This window comes from Nothoprocta perdicaria, unplaced genomic scaffold (assembly GCF_003342845.1).
Source record: "Nothoprocta perdicaria isolate Ctin4 unplaced genomic scaffold, notPer1 scaffold_12, whole genome shotgun sequence".
NCBI classification, from domain to species: domain Eukaryota; kingdom Metazoa; phylum Chordata; class Aves; order Tinamiformes; family Tinamidae; genus Nothoprocta; species Nothoprocta perdicaria.
The window spans coordinates 7,189,480-7,213,098 of record NW_020454316.1 but is presented as its reverse complement, the minus strand read 5'-3'; the positions used below and the strand labels follow the sequence as shown (position 1 = coordinate 7,213,098).

Here is a 23,619-nt window from a genome sequence, read left to right as displayed (position 1 = left end):
TGTGCACAGACACTCTGTGGAGCGTGTGCACAGACACTGTACGGAGCGTGTGCAAGGCTGCTCTGTGGAGCGTGTGCACGACTGCTCCCCAACTGAGGCTGGAGTCACCCGGGGCTCTGTAGAACTAGCTTAGCTGACAGCAGTGCTTGAGCCACTCTGGTACCTGCTAAGCCTGGGGGAAAACAGACTAGTAAAATGAGGAGCTRTAATGTTAGTGCAGGCAGGGGTCAGGGCTGATTGCTGCAGACCAACAGCAGGGGTGGCTTTGGCCTCGTGTTCCTCCTCTCTGCACTTGGTGCATGTTGCAGACCACCAAATCCTAAGAAGTTCCTATGAGGGCTACTTACATGCAGAAGTGGGGGGCCCTTTCTCTGCCCACCAGATACGTTCCCAAGAGTTTGGTTGGCATCRTTAGTGCCTTGGTCAGCCTCTCTCAGAAGAATATGATAAAGTCATAGAAGAGGTGATGTGTGTCACACGGGCATTCTGGTTTGGAGGGATCATATGGGAATGTTATTGAAATTGTTTGGGATGTGATTGTGCGAGGAACAGAAATACTCCTCTAAAGCAAAATGAAAAGTTAATGGGAAGTGTAGAGTCTGAAATTAAATATTCCAGATCATTTTTGAAACTTTAAATAATCGTTTTTAAAGCATCAATCAGAATTTTGTTTTTGAAGGAGCATTTGCTTACAAAAAATTACTCGCTATGGAATTGTTCAACAAATTCAAGTAGGAGTGTTGTTTGAAAAACTCCTTCAGAGGTACCTAAAGCAGAGGTAACATCTCAGGTAAATGCACACAGTTTGATGTTCACRATAGGATTAAGAGATCATCTGTTAAATATATACAAGATATTTTATCAAAGGCTCTTAAAATGTCAGATTACTTTTGTTCAAATTTGACCATTCTGCAGATCAGCCAGTGCCCCTTAGTATTTCTAGGTGTTCTGAAAAAAAAATTTTAAAAAGATTAGTTATTAAAGAAGGAAACATTGTGGTGTCTTGGGAGAAGTTAGATAACAACAAAGTCCCAAACCTTTATCATTTTTATGATGTCTTRAATGTAATTAACAGGAGTGATGAAGAGACTGGAGGCAGAATTCTCTTGAGCAGAGTGTAAGGTGAAATGGTCTCTGTGTACTTTTTGAATCTAATAATTTACATCTCATTGAATCCAATCAAGTTAGCAGTTTATCACATTAAGATTGCATTAAGCTGGCTGTCTCCAGCGAGGCTGAGTTATTGCTGGAAGGGACCCTACAGCTCTGTGTCTGGGGTTTTGTACTCCCCAGGGAGAGAGTAAGACTTTGGCTGGGGTACATGCAGCAAGAGATAAAATAACTAACCAAACCAAAAACCCGCCTTTTYGTACAATGTCAAAACAATCCTGTTTGCTAGTGAAGGAAGAAGGCCATGAACCTTTGGGTAGACAACAGCTCCACATTCCCARTGGCTTTCCACCATTCATTGAAATGTCACTCGGATCAGCAGGATTGTTCCTAGTTTTCGTCCTTGCGAATGAGGTTTGGTCAAGCCCCTGAAATGTGGCTGCTGTGCCTGGTGGCAGCAGGTGCCCGCGCGCCGGGCGGGTGGTGGGTGGCRGCAGCTGGCGTTGTGTAAGGCCGCTGTAACGTGTCACACTGAGACCACGGCTGGTACGTTTGTCAGCACAATACTTGGAAATTAAAAATCTGAAGTTGATCAGCTGTAATCAGAAAGAAAAGAAACAAAGTGTCCAGTTTCCAAGTGATTAAGTAATAGCCTGATGGTCAAAGGTAAACATACAGCAAGAGTAAGGGACAAACTTAACTTTAAGAACTRCAATTTAGAAAACAAGATATTTTGTGTAGCACAATACACCCGATCCGCAAGTCTTTTTGTAACTAACCCTTGCTTTTGAGGCAAAACAAAATTACTGTGATCCTTATTTTCATCTGTAAGTACCAGGCCTGTAAAGTGAAGAAACTTGAAAAGAACTGGGTTGCGTAGAAATTACTTTGATACCATAGAGATTTTTATAGGAATTCTCTCTTTACACTGGAATTTTATCAAGCAGGTTTGCAATTCTGTAGAAAAAATATTATTGTTYCTTCAAGAGATTCATATAAATGAATAAACAAATACTGAACTCCTACTAGTGCTAGTGATAGCTAAGTGTGCGTAGGGCAAAGCTTATGATGCAGCACACTAAGGGGCAGATGCTGGTAGCCAGGCTGGATGTGTGCAAATGGCACTGAGAGCTTTTCCTCCTTTTTCTTTTGATCTCCTGCTTTTTCTGCCTTGGGCAAGGATTGTCTCCTAGTGAACCCATGCTATCCCACCTTACGGAACTGCTGGTGCTTTCTTGACCTCGCTGCCTCCAGAGGAGGCTGAAACAGGCATTTCACAAATTCCACTTCATATCAGTGTTTTCCCAAACTATTCTGTATTTTACTTACAAGTAGATTAAGATGTCTTCCTTTGGAAACCTGTGTGCTTTGGAAGCACATAGTGTGAGAGAGCAAGTTATTGTCCATCACTTACAGGTCTAAAGACAGCTGTCTACGCTGGAAGTCTGGAAGTAGACTTGTAAATACTGTGGTTTTGTCTTTTTTTCCTGGATCATGACTGCTCGTTAAAATAATGTCATGAAGTGCTTTGGTCTGATTCTCTACTCTGTCTGCTTGGGCATTTTCTCACTGCTTTGCAGGCCGCTCACATTCCACTGAGTAGTGAGCAGGGGAAGGTTTGCAATATTTTTTTAAAACAGCTTATGGGCAGYTGATCTAAGATTACAAGTATCCTGCAAATTGGTTGTCATTATTTGAACATCAGAGTGAATTGCTGCCCTAGAGCCAGGGCCAAATAAATATAGTTTTACTTGAAAATGGTTTTATAGTAATTTGAACATGTGCTGAGGAGAGAGGAGGGTCTTCATCTCGCTGCCCGTATCTCATTAGGACTTAGCCTTGCACAGYGGCTTGGGAGTCAGGGGAAAGAGAGCTCAATTCTTATGAAACTCTTGGTCTTATTTCTCTTTGGGCTTGTGGTAGCTGTAACCCAATTAGATTTGTGTTGGACTGGCTAGATAAAATAATAGTCTGCAAAGGTTAAGTAAAAATCCAGATATTCCTAAAATGACAGTTCAGGGATTTGGAAAGACRTTTAAGTATATGCTGTATTTTCGGAAAGGATTTTGGTAATTCCCCATTTCAGTRCTGGAGCTCTTAGCAGTCAATGGAATTGCCTTTTAATAGCGTCTCACTGTTCATGTCTGCACTTAGCCCAGTGTGCGTAATTAAGGAGCATGCTGACAATTTTTCCAGAGCTCTCTGCTCAATCAGGCTTCCTTTCAAACCCTGCAAGTCTTAAATCAGCTGTATTTTCTTCTCAGCTGACATCATATTTGCAATCAAGTAATGCTGTTAGTTCTTGAGCAGACCTTTTGAGCTTTCCATAGAGCACACACCTATCTTAACTCAGCTGAATTTTGGTGCAGAACCTGGGCCACAGGGGCATACTTATATTGAAGTCTGGCTGGTTTTACAAAGGTGACTTTAAATGGTGAATGTGCTCTGGGAATTTTAAGATGGTGAAGGGCCCTGAAGGACACCTGGAAGGGACTGGTTTATGCCTGACCCCATCCCTGACACTTTTCCTTGGCCACTGTTTACCTGCTTTGGAGACAGGGGAGCTGTTATTCCACTGAGGATGTGCAAAAGAGACTCACCTAGCAGCCATGCTATTTTTAAGTCTTTTACCATCATGAGAGAGATTTAATGCAATGATGAATGGAGTCAGTATGTCTTAAGATTTGGCCAGTGAGCAGCTGGAGAGAAAAGACTTAAAGGATTCCTCATGTAGGTAATACAGATTTTACTCTGTTACTTTTACTCTTTCTGTTTTGTTTCACTGGGCTTCTACAGCAACAAGCCCAGTTAATTTGGTGACTGTATTCCAAATCATCTGCATGTTCCTCACAGAGAGAGAATGCAAAATCCTAAGAAGTGCGGCAAAATCTTAAAWGCCTGATTTCTGTTGGAGTGCAGTTAAAAGAGGCAACCACAGGCTGGCTCGCTGGCAGGACTGGCAGGTATCCATGGGACTGAGTAGCTCTGAAAATCATCTCAACACAGGTAAGCAGCTGTTCGACACCTCAGTGGCTCATGCAGTCGGCATGGAGGTGCTGTAAAGCGTAACAGAGCAGCAGGAGCTTTCAGGGAGCGCACGCGGAGTCGGAGTCCTGCCACCTTCATGGCCACTGGATGCCTTCCCGAACCAGGCTTTGCTGGTAGGACTTCCAGCAGAGCTGCCTTGGCTCTACTCCCATGAGAACCTCGTGGACCTTGAAGGGGACAAAATGAGGCCAGGTTGTTCCATCCCGGACCTGTCCTGGTGTGGTGGCAGGCTGACGTGGGGCTCTGCTCGGCTGGCTCGTCTCTGGTGAGGCACTGCCCAGTGCCACCTTAGCTGAACTCTGTGACCAAGGGCAGGATCACCTCAAGCACAGAGAGCAAGCCACAGTCTGAACTTGTTTTCAAGCCTGAAACGGTATTTTATCAAAGTGGGCTCCATGTTCCTGCTGAACCATTGACCTTCTGGAAGTTTTAGCTGGTGTGACCCACCCTTACCTATGAACACACCTCAGGAACAGCGGTTTGATGGTTATTTACTCTGCTCTGTTTTGGGTGTTCTTTCTAGCAGTGCSTGCTCAGCACAAACCTGTCAAACGACCCAGGAAACCCAAAGTATGGAGTTACTATTTGCAGAAATGGCAGTAACGGCCATGTGGCAACGAGGTTACGCTGCAGGAACAAGGAGCCCTTTGAGGGAAGGGCGAGGCGTTCGTGTCCTTTGAAGTGTGAGGAGGGAGTCCCTCCTCTTGTAGGGGCGTAAAGGAGATATTTATCATTAGGTCACAAGGAGCAGGGAAAGGAAGGCCGTATTTAACACTTCTCAGATCTGTAGCAGATTCATAGCTTGCTGGGAAGTAGCTGACCCAGGGTGAGCAGCCTTCACCAAGGGGATGGCTGTGACCCTGTTTGTCCGTGCAGCTCTCCTTGTCTGTGCATTGGCAAGTTTGGACTGCAGTTGTCTGCACGGGCTTGCATCTGTACTTGTGTGCACGTAGCGTCTTTGTCTGCACGCACCGACCCGTGCTGCTCCCTTCACAAAGGGACCATGTTTCTCAAGTGGAAGGATGATATTCCTGGGCACCAGTGTGGTCCCAGGCACCCTATGGAGCACCCGAGTGTTTCCAGGATATAGGTAGGAACAGCCTGAGCACATCCGCATCTTGATCATGGTGTAGCTCACAGCGGCAAAGCCTTCGCTGCGCAGGAACTTTGTGATATGGAAGCAGCTGAACGTTACCTTCCTTTAAATAAATAACATTGTTCTGCCCGAGACCCTGGTATTTTGGCCAGGTAGAGTAGGGTTTAATCTGGCCCATCTGGCCAACTAAAGCATTTGCAAAAGCCATGTAGTTTCAGCAATGGATCATTTGGGGCTTATTCTCATTACAAGCTTTTTTATCATTATTCTTAAAGTAGAAGCCCGCTACAAATAATGTATGTAATGTCTGGCATGAGCTAACTAATGGCCTGCTGGCAGAGCTACTGCTTTGCTGCCTACAGTACTTTGTACTTGAATATTCTAGTGGGAAGGGAACTGTGTAAAGTTAACTGGAGTAATGATGGGCTCCTTGCACAAACCTATATATATTTCCCAGAAAACTGCTCCCTTTGGTACTCATTTGTTCTTTAAGCACCTTACATTGCCTGTATTGTAGTAACACCACAATATGGTATTTGAAAAATTAGGAAGGAATTAAAAAAAAAGTCTTAAAAGATGTGGTAAGACTGAAGATAAATCATATTATTCATTTCTTCAGAACCAGTATTATTTCTTGAAGAGAAGGTGAGGGGCTGTAAGATTTAAATTTTCTTTCCCAGCAATCCTTACAATTATTTTCATTACATTGTGACAGCAGTCCCACTGAGGGATGCTGTCCTTACAGTGCTTGTATAGTGGCATGAATGATGATGTACCTCAACAGGAGAGCTGTGGCAACGTGTTACAGTGCTTAGAGAGCTAGAAAAATGAACTGGGTTTTGTGAAGCTTCTGAAAATGAGATAGGAAGGACGAGAGGAAAATCAAGTTTTAAAGAAGTGTTTTGTTATATTTCTTTACCAACTATTTAGATTTTTTTTTTAATAATTGCTCAACCAACTCTATGGATGAGGAAACAACTCCCAAAATGTTGAGTATTGTTTATTTTTATGAATATTGCATCTTTGCCTTTTCCTCCCTTACTTCTCCATCAGCTGTGAGAGCAAGAAAATATGATAGATTCTCCCTTAAAACATTGCAAAATTTGACCAGCTGTAAGGCAGAATCCTTACTGGAATTGCCATTGCTATCTCCATAGGAATATCATTATGTCTCAGCATGCATTTTTATACTTAAGAGGGAAGGCATGCGTGATTTTTGAGTGAGAGTATATGCTTGTAACAGAAAGGTTATAATCTCTACTGGCATTATAAATTACATTGTTGTGGGTTTTTTTTCGTGTGGAGGTGACACAAAGGTGTACCCAGGACTGGCAGTAAAGCACATAGCTTCTCTGAGAGCAAGAGAGAGGTGCCTAGTTTCTTTAATAATCATATGGCCAAGCTATAGAGAAAGGGAAAAGCAAGTTATCAGCATTGGTTATGTTTYTTTCTTGTCCCTGGATTCTTGGCCAGAGAGAAATTTCTGGATTTCTCCAGAGAATCCAGCCCATAATCCTTCTTTTTCCTTTTGAAGTAATGCCCAAAGGAAGAGTGGCTCAGCAGTTCATATAGGATGTTCACACATGGAATTGAGACTGTCCAACCGTAGGATAGACAAGAAATGTAGGATCAGGTTCATAAACCCTTTTTTGGTTTTATGAACCTGATCCTATTTTCTGTCTGTATTTAATCCACTTAATGTAGAATCCTCATTAAAAGTTATATGCTTCAGGAACCACCAGTCCTACGTAATGCATCAGAAGACTGGAGTTGTTTAATACTGCTGTTGTATTAAGATAAAATTGAACCAATATAGAATTTTTCATTTTTTGTTTAATTACTGAAATAGGAAATCATTTCACTTCTTGTAAATATATCTATTTGCATGAAATGACTTTTGTTTCAAGTAAACTTGTCAAACCATCTTTATTGCTTGAATTTTGAGTGACACTTTATCACTTTCAAGATCATGAAATTTAAATTGGTGATTAAAAAAGACACCCTTAAGGATCTCATTTGCTTTTAAGAACTCTGAAAATACAAGTGGTTCAATTCAGTCTTGCCAGTTAAGATAAAGTTGCAGTAGCTTCTGGAAATGTGATAGACACCACTAATCAGAGTAATGTGTCCTGATCCTGCATGACGTAATTTATATTTTCTTTGACTTCAAATCCACTCAGTGAGAAAAAGGCCTGTATTTTATGAAGACTCTTTTTGCTCCCTGAAATAAGATGTCGTCTCACTGCTTGCTGATGTCATGGAGATGGGTTTAGCTCTTTGGAAATGCCCTGGAAATATTCTCTGTAGAAGGTGTGCAGTAGGCAGGAGAGAGATAGAGAAAAGTGTGGACACCATTTCAGACACATTTTGGCTCCAATCTTATTTCTGAGCCTTTTCAATTAATATTCRTTTTTATCTATTATAATAACTCCACACTTAATAAATACCTCAATAACCAAACACATGCCTAAACAGAGATATATAAAATATTAATGTTATCTGGACATCCTGTGCTCTTATAAGAATACTGGAAGAATACTTATAAGAATACTGTGCTCTTGTAAGAATACTTCAGAAGACTGCTCTGAAAAATAGCGTAAGTTATAGATCAGCTAATTATACTATGTGACTATAGGAGATAATAGGAAAAAAATGATCCAAAAAAAMCAGATGTGGTAGAGGAGATGGTTCAAAATCTTCTGGTTTTAGATGGCATTACTAAAACACTCAAGGAGAAGGTCCAGGTTTTGTTGTGCCAACTACTCCAATAGTATTTGTTGCCTGAAATGCCTCTAGTCATAGCTGATGTTGAGCGTTTGGATGCAGCCCAGACTGACAGCTTTAAAGAGACATCTAAGTCCAGGGATTTTAATTCAGCCTCCTCCAGATCTCTCGAAAATCTGAGAAAGGCATGTTAGCTTTAAGTTTCCATGTAAGGATTTCAGTAACACATCTGCATATAATTTTCCTAATATGSATAAGTTCTTTCAATGAATGAATTGCCTTTGGCAATATTTTAATGAAGACTTACTTATTTGGTTGGACTACTGGCAGGTATCAAGTGAAAATGAGCTTCAAAACCTTCCTAAGGTAGCACATTCCTGATTTGCCCTCCTTAAGACAACTAACTCTCCAAAGAGGAGATGAAGGAGATGCCTGAGAGAAGATAGGAGTATTACAGCGTGCCAGGAAAGTCCAGGCTCTGGCAGAAGAAGGAGAAAAGCCCTGTCAGAAGGTGAGGTGTTTTCCATTGTAACTCCTTGTCACTGACCAGTTTTGATTACCCCAGYGCAGCTCAGCACTCCTCCCGCTTGCAGCAAGGCAGGGGTAGTCTGAGGGCTCTTGAAAATCTTCCCGTTGTCTTTGTTTGATCTCGGATGAGTTTTGGAAGCAAGGCCACCCTCCAGATCCCAACCCACCCACAGTGCAGAGCCTCAGGGCTGCCTTTTTTCTGCAGGTAGGAAGGCTCCCAGGGCTGATGTGGGGAATCACAGGAAGCCCATCCAGCAATGTGAGTCCTTTGGAGACTAGAGATCAGCTTCTTCAGTCAGATTTGCACTGATTTTCACTGTAAACCTAAAAACAGCATTTGGTAGCTGATACTCATGATCTTGTCTGCAAGATATACAGGGAACTGAGGACCTGAAATGCTGAAGTTCTTGGAAGTGGTGACAGACACACACGTTAAACAGCCTGGTTGGGTTTTATCCCTGCTTGGGACCTTTGTCCAGGATTGCTCTATTGCTTCCATTTCTGCCAGATGCTCGATTTCATTACRATGCCTCCTGGATTACAACGAAGAGCAGTAATAAGTTTAATTATTTAATCACTGATGAGGTTAGGCTAAATTAGACATGAATTCAGTTATGTAATTCTGAATACAGTATTTGGAGTTGGAGCTGAGAGCAGAGCAGGCCCAAAGCGCAGGCAAAGCCGCAGCCGCAGAGAGCTGGCGGCTGGAAGAGCCTGACCAGCTCCGGATCCCACAGCCCTCCCTGCCTGCCCTAGGAAGGAGGGAGCATCGGGAGGTCCTCGTAGCCACCCCAGAGCTGCTGTCATCCCCTTCCCTCCCCTCACTGCCAGCACGAGGGGAAATCTCAGTTCTCGTCCTCGTGCCACAGCTGCTCCGTCCCTGCCAGAAGGAGCCTGTGTTTAGACTCCAGCACTTAGCCAAGCAAATCAATAATACTTCCTGGTAGGTGATTCCCGAGTGCARATACAAATAAGTAACTTGGCGGCATCATAACTGAGCAAAAGAAGTCTACATAGACCAGCRTAATAAGGCGACATAGACTTTTGTGTATTTATTAATTTGATTCATAAGAGCCTTCTGTATTCTGCCTCCCATTTTTATTGACTCATATGCCTGAATTTGCTTTGCTAGGAAGAAAAAATAATAAAAGATGAGCCGCCAGATATTTTCCCTGTTTATAGTTCTCATATATCTTTGCAAAGCAAAACTGTTATTAGAAAGCCTAGCTACAGCCTGACATTATCTGCAGCATGTAAGATGTTTTTCCAGACAATGTAGTAAATATACAGAATTGTCACATCCAAGGCATTCCCTGGCATTAATAAATTAAGGCAAAGCTAAGAAATTAGCCAATCTAAAATCTGATGTATACAATCTTAATGATCTACAGCACAATTTTTGAAATAATTGAGTAATGCCCTGGGACATTTTTGTCCAGAGCCTTTTATTCACCAGCTTTGCAACCCCAGGAATGTGCCATGAATGGCTGCCTCAGCTCGTGTAGCTCAGGACAGCTCCACTGATAGCACTAAAATTGCTCCTGGGTTAGGGTTGTCCAGTTATTTCTATTGATCAATTTTTGATTTGCTGTATACATATTTAAGCATAAATGAAGTATCTTCATAGCCTAGCAGTGATTTGGTAACATCTTGGTATCATTATGTGTCTTTATGTTAATATATTTACCTTTTTGGTGCTATTTGGATGCTGACCGTTGTTTCAGGACATAAGGAGGTAAATCATGTCAGCAAATCTGCATGCGAATGAGTAAACCAAGCTGCAAAAGCAGATCCATCCTTCCCCATCCTAGCTAGGTATGCAGGCTGATTTTAATTTGAGAAACCTACCAAGATGGAAACCCTCAAAGATGTGAACTGTGATGGTTTGCTGGATTAAAGCAGCACAAAGAGATTGAATTCAAGATCAGGCTGTGCCATATGACAAAGGTGTCTGTGTTTATATATAGAGTCACATGTCAATATCTCTCGAGCACTGCTGTATATACAGCATGATTAAAATAATAGAATCCCATATAAAGAAGGYCTCCTGGGTGTGTGTTCCTTGCTGAGGGTCGTGGGCTGCGACCCACCCTGGCACAGAGCAGCTTATGCAGCACGCTCCATATAGCGCTATAGGGCGACTGCAACATGCTCCATATAGGGCTATAGGGCGGCTGCAGCACGTGCTGTCTCAGTCGCAGCGCGACTCTGTCTTAGCTCTTGCTGCTCTTGAGCAGTACAAGTTATGTAAAGCTTTGCAGATTTGAACTCACTTGTCCTTGCATCACCCCTGAAGTAATATCACAGCCATTTTACAAATGGGAAGCTGAAGCACAGAGAAGCTGGATGGCTGTCTCTAGCCTCATCCTCAATCAATGTGTATCAAATTAACTTAATGTTCATCCGAGTGCACAGATTTGTCTAGGAGAAAGTGTGATCATCACTAGATAATGTCATTCACTTGTCATTATGGTCAAAATGACTAGACAGCATAAAGATACATTCCTGCTTGTCCCGAGAGCCACGTCACTCAAGCTGCMTTTTCCAATGATAAAATTGCGCTTTATGAGTGCAAGTTGCAATGAGGTTCAGCGGATGATCRGCTCCCCGGCTTTCAGCGGGGACATTATCAGCCATATCTGTCCCCTGCCCCCCATTAGGTGTTGTTAATACAGTTTAATATAAGCATGGTAAGACCTTCTTTTGGCTGATAAATGCTATTTTCTGTAAAACAGAGTCCAGGCTCCCTCTTGCATCCCGTATGACAGATAAGCAAGTGTGGTCACTCCCAGAAAGTCACCTCTGGCAAATGCATGACTTTGCCTACTGGGACAAGGATTAGAGTGTGTCCTAATAAAAAGAAGGATGAAAAAGAAAAGACTCGTTTTCAAATCAGAGATTCTGATTCCAAAGCAATTATTTCATATCCTTAAAGAAAAGTGATTCCCACCAGGCATTTTATTTATTTTATTTTATTTTATTTTATTTTATTTTATTTTATTTTATTTTATTTTATTTTATTTTATTTTATTTTATTTTATTTTATTTTATTTTATTTTATTTTATTTTATTCCGCAGGATTTTGAACCACAGGAGCACGGCGTACCTCCATAGCTTATAAAGGAAATACATATCAGCTAATCTCATTCTGTGACTCAGAGTACATGGGCTGTAGCACATAGGCACCAAAACTACAGCAGCCAAAAGTGCATGCAGCTGCTGTGGCAGCTTCCAGAAATGTTTGAATGGGAAATGTTTTCCTGTCACCTTTTACTACCCTCCACAGACTTTCCTAAAGACCACTTTTTGAAAAGTGGGTATAAAGAACGAAGGGTCGGGTGTATATTTGGGTTAGACTTTAACCTTTCAGAGACCTCGTGGGGCTGTGGAGCTGCCTGCAGCACTGCAGGCTCTGCCTGCACAGTTGTTGCCAGTTTCTTCCTTGCTGCTTGCACTAAGGCAGGGCAAGAGAGACCAGGCCAGTCACCTGCTCCGCAGGAAAAGCGCTTCCTTCCTCCGGAGGGTTAGCTCTGACTGAGCTGTGGTCTGCAGCTGAGCTCATACCTGCAGATGAGAGAGTTTAAGTGAGAAAAAAAACAGAACAAAAAAAATCTGAATGGCTAAAAAACTGCCAGGGCAGAGGGGGAGGCAAAAATACAGTTAGAAGCTATGGGGAAGGACTGAAATCTAGATGCCAGAGTGAAGGTTGCTGCATTCCTTCTGGGCTTGGTGAATATACGGGCAAGACTGCCATTCCCTTAGGCTTAGTACAGCATTTGTGATCTTTTGTTCTGCTGTGTTTAAACTCTTTTTTTTTTTTTTTTTTTTTGTGGTAAATCTGAGTGCTCTGAAATGTGAAATGTCATGGTTCCAAATGAGAAAATACGGAGGAGGACAAACCCAAACTGACATTCCTGTATAGCTGAGGACCAGGAAGGCAAGAATCACAGTAAGTGCTCACGAAGAGCTGTAGGGGCAGATATTGCTGGCCTTAACATATTGACTATGAGTGTCTTTTTAAAGAGTATTTTAGGTCTTGTTCTGGTTGACTCTCTTCACTGATTTCTGTACATTTGTCTCCCCATGGAATCGCGTGCTTGATATTCCTTTGGGAAAGTCAGAGAATGTCCTACAGTTGGTTTGTGATCTCAGTGAAATGTGCAGAAGGCAACCTCATATATTCACCCACTTCTTGGTGCATCGATTTAAATCATATTCTGAAATGACAAATTACTAAGTGGATGACTCCAGGTTCAGTGGGGTTCTTGCTCCCCTGAACTCTCTTGCCTTCTTCCTAGCCTGTTGCTGTATCTTTCACTTTTTCTTCAACAAAAGCTTTGAGTAAAATGCATAGTATGCACAGGTCTAAAGGCAGCTGGTTACACATATATAAGATGGAGGAATGCGCTGTGTTTGCACTGTTATTCTCACTAGGTTTTGGATGTCTGCTAAACTACAGCACACAGGTACATCACTTCAGTGCTCAAACCTGGCCCGTGGGAGACTCTACAATATTGCAGCTATTTCCTGGCTGCACAAGGTGGACTAGGAATTGCTCTGCATGCCTGACCCAAAGGATTGTTTTGATATGTGTTCTGGGAGTATGAGTTAGATTCAAGTCTACAAAGTGACTTTGAATATGTGCAGAAGGAGTTCATGTGTCTGGAGGAAAGCTCTGGTGACGAGCAGAAGGGAGAAGGAACCACCAGGCTTCTTGTGGAGAGCATCGCGTGGAGTTCTTCTATAGAGCAGTCTAGCGCATAGCACGAGCAGGAGGAGACTGTGCCCCTGGGATGAGAGAATATTTTAGCTCAGGGATTGCTGGTCAAGAACCAAAGAAAGTGAGATCAGAACTACCACATAGAGTGCTTGGTTTGGCATCTGTGCCTGAGCATCCCAAACACTCACTGACACAGCAAGAAAATCCAGTGGCACTAGGAAGCAGGGAGCAATATATACTTTCAAATAAATAAAAGATAACACATCTACACSCAAAGTGCCAATCTGCTCTTTGATGGTAGTTATGCTGCCAAATCATACCTAAAAAACACAAAGCAAAGCAAAATAACTGAAAAACCTTCAAATGGCGGAAGGCTCTTTCCTCCACGTACTGCAGACATGTTTTGTAATTGCTGTTGTACATCCTGCTTGCGTTCCCCTGTGTTGAGATGTACGTATAACAAATTTGAAGTGGCTGCAGTTAAATCTGGATGGTATTCTGGTGGCATAATGCATTGATAAACAGTGTTATTGGAAGTAAGAAATGATGTTCTGCTTATCTTCCATCTTTTCTAGCAATGCTTTTCAAATAATATTGAAAGAAAGATACCCGAATAATGATTGCCCAGGCTCTACTATCGAAATTGCAGTGGGGTTCTCAGGGGGAAAATTCATTAATAACTATTATGTGTCTATAACGTTTCCTAAATTAAAGTCTGACTAAATTGTTGAAACCCCAACTCCTGAGCGGGAGTAGTGATACTTTTCAAAGGGATATTACAGCCTTGGTGATATATTGCTAGCTACGAGGGAGATTTTAGAAGTTGCAAAATTGGAAGCATTGACTTTACTTAATACTGTCCTGTATTAATGACTTGACACCCAGCGTTTGGGTACAGAGGGTGGAAGTTTCAAAGGGTGCCTATCCAGACCTCTATGTCCAGCGCCCAGTGTAAATCAGTACTTCCCACGGGCGTCATTGGACCAATACTGACCACTGGTACCACTGACTGGTAAACTATACCAGTTTACACTTGGTAAATTTTATAAAACTAGATGAAAGTTGTATACTCTAGCAGACTTTATGTGTCAGGTTCTTATTTTCAGAAATATGAAATATGGAGCACTGTTGTGATGCATTTCATTATTTTTATCCCTTAATCTACTTACTTTAGCAAAAATAACATAAGTACCTTTGCTGTTCCTTTCCTGGGATGCGTACTGACTTTTTCAGAGATCCCAGTAGTAATGAATTTTTACTAATATGACTAAAGAGCAAAACAATTTTCTTTGAATTTTTTATCTGAATATGTTTTCCTATCAAGCAGCATGAAGATAATCCTAGTTTATGTGTACAGTGATATAATCTTGTCTCCGAATATTTCCCTGCATCATTTTAGCTCTGTGCTGAAACAGTTTTCCTGCACTCCAGGACTACTTCATAGTTATCGAAAATGAGAGGAGTTTAAACTTTTTTTTTTAAAGCTAGATACAAGAAAGATTCAGTAATCTGTTTAGAAAGCAGTTAGTGAAACTCCACTTGTTCCAGTTAATTTCATTCCAGATATATTTTCTTCTATTCATTATGCCTCTGCAGTGCAGTGGCCAGTGCTCCTCTCTCCTATCTATAAGACAGGTCTTGACTGATATTATTTCTTCTTCTACGCTGTCTCAAAATCCCCCTGGGAGTCAAGTGTCACAGTTGGGATCCTCCAAATTGACCTTTGAAGAGAATTTTTTTTCAGGCAGTTTTTATTTACTCACCATGAAGATCACTAGTGGCAAAGGGAAGAGCAGCTCTTTGAGCTGCTAAAGGGCGCGAGCCTGCCTGGTGCTGTGAGCCCCTAACCTGCTCAGAATGCACCTGGGGGCCCTGCAGAGCTGTGGCTGCCGTGCTCACGGGCAGCTTTCGTCTTGGCAGATGTGAGAGCAAAAAATCTGTAAAAACCATCCTCATCATGCCCTGGCTGAGCTTTTGAAAGGGAAGAGGGCAGGTGGAGGGCGGAGAGCATCCGAGGTGACAGAGCAGCATGTGGCTGTGGCAGAAGTGTCCCTAGTTATCTTCTGAACCAGGTAGTACCCACCAAACTCATGTTTTTAAAACCTTTTTCCTACCCTATCCCAGAGGCTCTGCCTGAATGTTTCTAAATGCAGCTCTGGAGGTTGCATATTGTGATTCAAACACAGAAGCAGATACAATCAGTGGAAACTCTGGCCCACGTCATTAGTGAGCCAATCAGGTAGATTTTATGCAAACACAATTAGGGCTTGCATGACTCAGTAGCTGCTGTTCTTGCTCTCTCCTTCCAGCATTTATTTGGAACCCACTTCAGCATAAAGCAGATACTGAGGCATGTGGGCACTGGCTCCGTTTCCATAAAGTCACTTTTTAGCAAATTGCCTTCACATGCCCTGATTGTGCATCAATAGTCTAGATCTGTATATTCAAGCTAAACCCATAATACAAAGACAATTTATTTGAAATTAGGAGATTACTGAGAGAGCTGACAGTCCAGGTAAGAATAGGGATGTTTCATTTGTAAGACAGATTTTGCTGAAGTTATAAAATGATGATATAGCTGCTCTGAAACTGGTAATAACAAATGATTTCTAGTATCAGTCCAGAACTACAGCATGTAAGTGAGAGAGAAATTCTTTTGGCAGGTACCAGGGCAGCATTTAGGAGCTGAGATTTACCCTGAAAGATAAATGGCTGAAGAAAAAGATCAAGAATGTCTCTAATTGAGGACCAAATTGCTGTGTTTATAGATTTCTCAAAGTTTTGTTGCTGCTCATCGCAATGAGACAGACTTGGCCCCAACTCTGTCCTCTTGCTGACATGGTTGCAGGGACTGATGCACGTACATGTGTCAGGAGGAGAGCAAGCATAAAAATGTGTTTAAAACTGAAGATGACACCAGAAAAGTCAAAGGATCAGGATGCTGGATTTGCATGTTTGTGATGGCTATTTTTGCAAACTATTTTGCAAGGCGTGCAAAGGGAATGCAGRGAATGCTTTCTAGAGAGGTACAAGGGCCTCTGTGTGGGCACAGTGTTCATTTCTGCTAATATTTAGAGGGCTGGATTCAGAAGGAATGATCAGATCATGAAATGGACTTTTTTACAYTCTGTGTCTGTAACCCTAGTTTGAAGGTCAAAGAGATTTTACATTTCAGAAATCCTCTTTCTGGCACTACCAATTGCATGTAGTGCCAGCTAACTATCTTCTGATACCTGTAAAGTTGGTGCTGATGTGTAAAGGACAGAGTAAAGTGAGGGATGAGTGATGAACATGGGGTCTCTCCCAAACAAGGCGTTAGGAGGGGGCCCAGACCTTGGTCCAATTTGAACCAACAAGAGAACCAGAGACTGCAGCAACTTTTGCTGCAAATTATAGACTTAACCTGTTGGAGACAGTAAGTCTGAGTGCTTTGATCAGCAATAAAATGACAAAGAACTATCAGAGTGTCCAACCTGGAAAGAGCTGATAAAATGTTCAGGGTCATCAGTTAAAATATCCTTGTTGATGATGGGGAAGTGTTTGTAGTAAATGTAGTTTAAAAATCTAGTTTAGTTAAAAATCAAAATCTAGTTTAGAATGATTGCCAACTTGAGAAAAACTGCAAATAGGTGAGGCTGAAAAACAACCATGTTTTTAGTAAACTAAGAACATTTCAAGTCTGTCAGACTCTGTACATCAAGGACAAGGTCCTTTCACAGCCRCTAGCCACTACCCAAAAATCCGCAGTTCTTATTAAAGAACATTTGTCAGCTCCAGTGAATTATCCTCTAATTAGAGATCAATCTTTTATAAACTAAACATATTTCCAAAAAAAGGCAACCTACAGTAAGTCATCTTGAAGAGACAAACTTGGAGGAAAAATGTATGTTTCTCTCTGTGCAGAAAATATTACAACAATTTATCTTTTTATGTTGTAGTGAATCTCTAGAAAGGATGTAAAGCAAGAAAAAGTAATGGGGATGTCAGATATTAAGTTTAGAATTGTAGCACTTCGTTTATAAGTTGACAGAAACCAAAAGGTTCCAAAAAGTCTATTTTGTCTGGAGGCAAATGGCTTAATCGTATGTGTCATTTTGCATGTGTAATTGCACATGCAATTTTGTAATTTTGCATGTGTAATTGCACAGTGGTGGTTATACAGCTTAGACCTAGAGGTAGGGTTCCCATTTTGCAGATCCTCACTCCTTTCTGCACAGGAATTATCATCAGCCTTAGGCCAAGAATGTATATGAGAAATTTGCCTATTCTCAGGCCTCATAGCCTAGAACTGGGACATTTTCAACAAAAATACTATAAAAATCATTTTGAATCCAGAGCTATAAAGAAATCTACGTATATGCAAATGCATGAATACTTCTTCTCAAAAGAAGTGGAGAAAGAAGAGGCCAACCAGAACTGCTGTAATGCTGCAATATGCAATTATCACTGTTAATGGATATGGTATCATTCTCGGTATTTAAGTAGAGTAAATGCATGGGTCATAAAGCAACTTGCCGTAAGAGCAACTTGCAGGTTTAAAACATGTTGGACGTGTCTTCTGCAGGTGTAAATCAGCCTTGCTGCACTGTTGTCAATGGAGCTGTCCCTGTTTGTTGCAGCCAAGGATCTGTCTCATTAGGTTCATCTGACAYGCTGTGTTGGAAACTGTGTCTTTTGCAAGCTTTACAGTTTTTGTTGCCAAAAAGTTTTCAACCTTGAGARAGCGAAAGAAATGTGTGACAAAACAATTGTACTTTGGGGATAAAGCATCTCCTAAGAAAATCTGTTTTTCCCTGTCCAGTTGCCAAGTGCTTCCTCCCACATAAGCAATTGAAATCTCATTTGAGCAACTTAGCGTGAATAGTATAACTGTTTTAAAAAAAAGTATAGTCTGAACAGCCATCTTAAGTGTTTAAACCAGTCTTTTCTCAGACCCAAGGGTAATAGCTGCTGACCTTCTCTCAAAGACAAGTTCTGGCCAAATGTGAGGTTGCCAGGAAGTTTGGCAGCCACTTTAAAAACAAACTTTTGTTCTTCCTTTTCCCTCAAGCACCCAAACAGCCGAACTCCCAAACATACTGCGAAGTTGGTCATGCACTGTTTTTCCCTTTCTGTGGTCAATAAAAAGATATTCATAAGAATACAGAGTATTTCCTTAGTAGCAGAGTCTGACAGTGATCATGAGGATAATGAGCATCAATAGCACTCTCGGTTTCTGCAAAGAGATAACATACTCTTCAAAATTTAGAATGACAGATAACTTATGTTTTACTTTGTCTTTTAAAACTGAAGTAAAAAGTAAATTTAAGATATTTTTGTTATCTGCTGCACAGGATTTTTATGCATTGAAGGCTTTGTTATTGCAACATGTATTATAGCAAGAAGAGTCCTAATTTACCCCTATTGATTTTAACTTTGCCTTATATTTTATACTATAAGCAAGCATCTTCAAAAATCAATATTTTTACATTTTGACAAATCAGTCTCGTGTGGCTGGCTCTACCTATCAATTGCTGACTTTTGAGTAGCCATAAAATTTAAGCAAAAAGGARAGCTCGTCAGCACAAAACCTTCTCCCATCTTCCCTAATGCTGCTCACAGTAAGCCTCATTGAACGGGTATGATATGTGCTTTCCGTTAGATGATCAATATTTGAATTTAAGGGCACATTTGAAGTCACAACATTCTGGGATGTCTGGTACCTTAAACTGTGTAATTTAACAATAACACGAGGGAGAAACTTTCCAGTATATTAAACTTTAAGAGCATAATAAAAGTACGRATGACCACTAACATCCTTGTTTTACAGGCAGAGAAATGAGGTATGTTGAGGTGGCAGGAAGGCCATATAGCAGATTAGTGACATTTCTTCACATTGATGTGCAGCTTCTGCCTCTGGCGCTATATGGTGGAGCACACGTCTGAGAAAGAAGCAGATGGCCTGTTTGGGCTCAAAATTCTTCCTAGTGGAAGTCCCCGACTGCCATCGTTGCACCAGATTTCGGGAAGTTCTGCTTCATTGCTGCTTGGGCTTTTGCCATTGACTTCAACAGCTGCAAAGACATCTCCAAAATAAATTGAAATTATGCTAAAAAAAGGGCTGCTTCCATTAAAACTTCCATAAGGCAACATTAACTTTTGTGACCAGCACTTAGCAGGTCATCTTGGGTCCCACTAAATTGGCAGGACTAAGCAGATTTTAATTTTAATAATGAGAAGCTGTCAGACAAATAATTTCTACTGCTGTTTATTCACAAATGTAAATTCCTCTAACAGCCATTCAGAGCTCTGAAGGACACCTGCTGTTGTTTAATTTCATACAGCAAATGCATATATTCTGGTTTTGTGCCTCTGCCACTGAGGAACATCTGTCTCCTCGTGTTCTCCTTCAGGGGCTTGAGGAAGGAGGACAGGGACCATTTGGGGATCTTCAGGAAACCTGACCTGAGCCATGAAAACTTGCCCAGTAGGCAAATAGCTGAGACCAGATAGGGGAAAGAGAAAGACAAGGATCCAGATCTTGTTTCCCATTGATTTCAGCTGAAAAATGTTCTTCAGCTGGTTTCTGCTGAGCCCATTCCCAYACCCACTCTTGTTGCAGCAAGCAGGAGCTGTGGGCGCATGAGCAACAACATCCCAGCCRAGCAAGAGCAGCTCATGTCCCCAGCTACAAGGGAAGGGGTCCTGCTCAGGGAAGCAGCCTGGCAAGGTGTAGCAGAGCATTTCCTCATGAAAAGTGTTAATGTCAAAGGAACTTTCCTGCAAAATCTTCCACATTTCTGCCAGCAGCCCTACGAGCAGCGTTGTTGCAAATGGGAGTGCAGGAAGCACAAAGGAGGAAACTGTCTTTCACCCAGAATGAATGCTGATGGCACATAGTGTTTATTGCTAAATCCATGCTGTGCCTGATAGCATCACACCAGGTAGTTACACTCAGTTGTCCATTATTCCTCACCCTTAACCAGCAGGAGCAGGAGTGTTCAAGAAGGAAATATGCAGTAACACAGGGTACAGGCTTGTTAAAAGAAGAAAGTGAATCAAGGGCACAAAATGAGATCTGGAGCCCTGCAAAATGAGACTCTGAGATACATATTGCTGTTATTTAATGACAGCATTAATCCTCATATACAACTGACAGTTTATTGCTTCCTGCTCTTACTCCACCGCAAAAGGCCCCATCCAGGTTGTTTCTTTATCTGCTTGCAGGATCAGCTGCTTTGGAGAAGTTTCTTAAGCCAACGAAGCAAACTGGAAGAACGGCTGGAGGCAGCTCTGCTCTTCCTCAGGCCCCTTGCAGCATCACACACTTCACTGACCTGTCCCTGGAACTGAGCATCTGATTCTGTATCTGCAGAGGATCCAATCCTGACCCTGTCGCTTGGAATGGATGGAGACCACGCTGGCCAAGGAGCTCACCAGGCTACTTAAAATACATGTGGCTCTGTGTCAGTTTTGATGTACTCTCAGTAAGTTATGGTGTCTTTCGAGTAAAAAATTATTTTTCTTTTGAAATTAGAAGACAGTGGCCTGATTTCTTTTTTGAGAAGGATGTCCGGGGTGGCTCCAGCTTGTGTTTCGATGCTGAAAAAGAACTCTTGTTCTGACAGGTAAGAATGGAGGGAGCCTTTCAGATTTCTAGTGCTTCTGTTTTTGTATGTCCAGCTAGAGGCCAAGGACGCACAGAGGCATGAGTTATGCCTGAAACTCCAGCTCCTGAGATTTTCTTCAACGAGGCTTCAAAACCAGCCCTGTGGCACTGTGCTTTATTGTTGTTGCTTGTCATTGCTCCTAATTGCTAGGCTGCCTGAGCTGGAAATCTCCTGCCTCACTGATGTGAGGGATGAGGATCATTTGTCTAATGGTGCAGCACTACCCTCTTAATAGTTAATAATATTCATTAATATATAAAAAATGATAGCAGGACACTGATTGGATTGCTTTAATATGAACTATGTATACATGGAAGAGCTCAATAGATCTGGCTTGCATCTAGTTTCATTGCACTTTTGTAGGATTACCTGGACCCTCTTGAAAGCTGTGAACAGTCCTGCAGTTTCCCATCAAGCTGAATGTCACATTACTAAGACTATAATATAGAGCAGCTGAAAAGGTAAAAATGCTCTGTGAACAAAGGCTTCAGTAATGAACTATGACATTAAGAACTAAAATCAGGATATATTTGCTTTGGAGGTAAGAACAAGGCATAATAATACTTTCGGGTTTATTTCCCACTCAGAGGACAGGATACCATTCATACTCATTCTGTTTTTGTGCTTAGATGCAAACCTGAATCAAGCCAGAGAGACCTTGTTTTGTAGAGATGTTAAGTGACTTTTCTTTTTCTAATAAAAGGGCTCTGCTAAGTAATTCTGACCATTTAATTGGAAAATACTCTGCACTGCTCTGCCTGACCCCTCTGAGCAAGGCAATATTATCATCAGCATGCAGAAAAGTCCCTGAGAGAAAGCATTCATTCAGCATGTCTTTAATAGAGTAAAAGTAAGGGGGCAGAAGTGAACTTTCAGGTGCTCCTTCAGTCGAACCACCTGTTTCTCTGAAGGTGCAAGTCCTCCTGTCTGCTTCCAGGGATGTGCCGAATTGCATTATCAGCTGCTGGGAATGCGCAGAGCTGGTGCAGAAATTAGAGCATCTTGCAGCATCATATGTTTATTTTGCATTTAAGAATATCACTCTCCACATTATCTGTAATAATGTATATTGGTCAGTACATTTAAATAAGGCATCAGAAGTGGAATACGTGGGGTGGAATCCACGTTGGGAAGCATGTGGCACAGGCAGAATCACAACAGAGCTGTAAGGAATCTTTAAAGCAATTCTGGACAATGAAGACAGGGAAAAAAAAGTGTGATATAAAATTCACCAGTTTCTGCTTGGTGGCTTGAAATTTATTGTAGGCTTTCTTTGAGGTTTCCTSCTGACTTTGTCACTAGGACTAAACGCTGATTTTGTCTCCATTTGGGTCAAGTGCCTGTCAGTGCATGARGACAGCTGGGGTGGCCAGTCTAGTGGCAGCCAGAGCGGGGCCGCTGGGCCCTGCCTGCACTGCCCTGCACTGCTGCAGCCAGGCCAGGAACTGATGCCCTCAATGCAGATATCACCACAGCTGTAAAAAAATGGTCCGGTCCTGAAACAAATTAATTTCCACTGAAAATAAAAAGGTTTTGCTGTTTTGTCAAAATGTTGTGTTTCTTTTAGATTAATGAAGTCTTCCCTGATGACAGTTTTAAATCCAGAATGCAAAAACACCTTGGATATTGGTAGCTTTGCATTTTGGCATGAATGTCTTGCCCAGTCATTAATATTATGGGCCACTGGTCTTCTGTCTTCACTGGGATACGAGGCATCGCTTTTGTTACAAATAGGAAACATGCAGTTATTTTCTATGCATAGGGGAAGCACTCTGTACTCATAGAAAGATGAATTATGTAGTCCAAACAGGTGACACATAGTAGATGTTGTTGCTTTCCATAACCTGAGATGTAACCCAGCTGTGCCCTTTGCTTTTGCAGATGTCAGCTGTACCATCTGCTGATGAAAAAAAAAATGTGCATCACTGTGGAAACACTGAGCAGGTCTGTGGTCTTTTCTGCACTCTGGTCAGACTGCGTATTTTTAAATAACATGACCTTTATTGATTCTTACAAAAATGAACTCTGCAAGATGGAAAACTTGAAACAAATACTGTCACAGTTTCCTTTTAGTTTAAAGAATACAATTACATTATAGAAGTGTTAAAATTAGGAGAGAGGAAAAAGCTTTAGATTGTTTGAAAACATTCAGGACATCCAAAGGGGAAAAAAAAAAAAAAAAAGGAAAAAAAAAGCCCCAAAAACCACGGCAGAAACAACTGAAAACAGAGATTTGATAAAAGAGACAGTGATGGGATGGCAAAAACACTTTTTCCATTGAAGTCAGTTTTGGCATTGCCTTCCATGAGAGGGGATTTCATCAGCTTCAGTGTTTAATACACCAGAATTTTATTGCTTTCTGCGTTAAGAACGTTGTGGCCCGAAACCTTTCTCTTTCTGGTCAGCATAAACTCACTCTCGTAGCTAGGTGTTGTCAAACACTGGCAGGGAGACATTGAAGGGGAAGTGGAAATGCCTGCTGCCTGGCAGTCTTCCCATTTTCTGTTGTTAGGCCAGCTGTTTTCTGACACTTCTGAAGAAAGTGCTCTGGCTGTGCCATCTCCAGGAACCCCTAAAATGGGGTGTCTCAGTCCTGAGGGCTAAATCCCAGACTTCCAGATAAGCTTCCCCCCCGCTCTCCTCTTGCTTTTTTTTGACAGCAAGAAGACAGGCTAGAAAACGTGAAGCATTTTTCAGCCTCTAGCCTTGTTTATGTGCTGCCCCTGCTGAATTGTATAGAACCT

The 23,619-nt window shown here is 41.7% G+C and overlaps 2 long non-coding RNA genes across 4 annotated transcripts in view; both read left to right on the top strand.

Moving 5' to 3' along the window:
- LOC112959994 overlaps positions 1–22,781 on the top strand; it is a 75,526-nt gene extending 52,745 nt beyond the window's left edge. The window contains exons 3-5 of one of the 3 annotated variants that reach the window (XR_003251688.1): positions 20,433–20,692; positions 21,239–21,416; positions 22,757–22,781. This is a non-coding gene — a long non-coding RNA (uncharacterized LOC112959994). Of the gene's footprint in view, positions 1–20,432; positions 20,693–21,238; positions 21,640–22,756 lie in introns of those variants that run through there. The other 2 variants (XR_003251689.1, XR_003251687.1) reach the window with 2 other exon arrangements.
- LOC112959995 lies at positions 8,327–9,004 on the top strand. Its single transcript, XR_003251690.1, has 2 exons — positions 8,327–8,489; positions 8,712–9,004. It is a non-coding gene; the product is annotated as an uncharacterized LOC112959995 (long non-coding RNA).
- Positions 22,782–23,619: the final 838 nt, after the last annotated feature.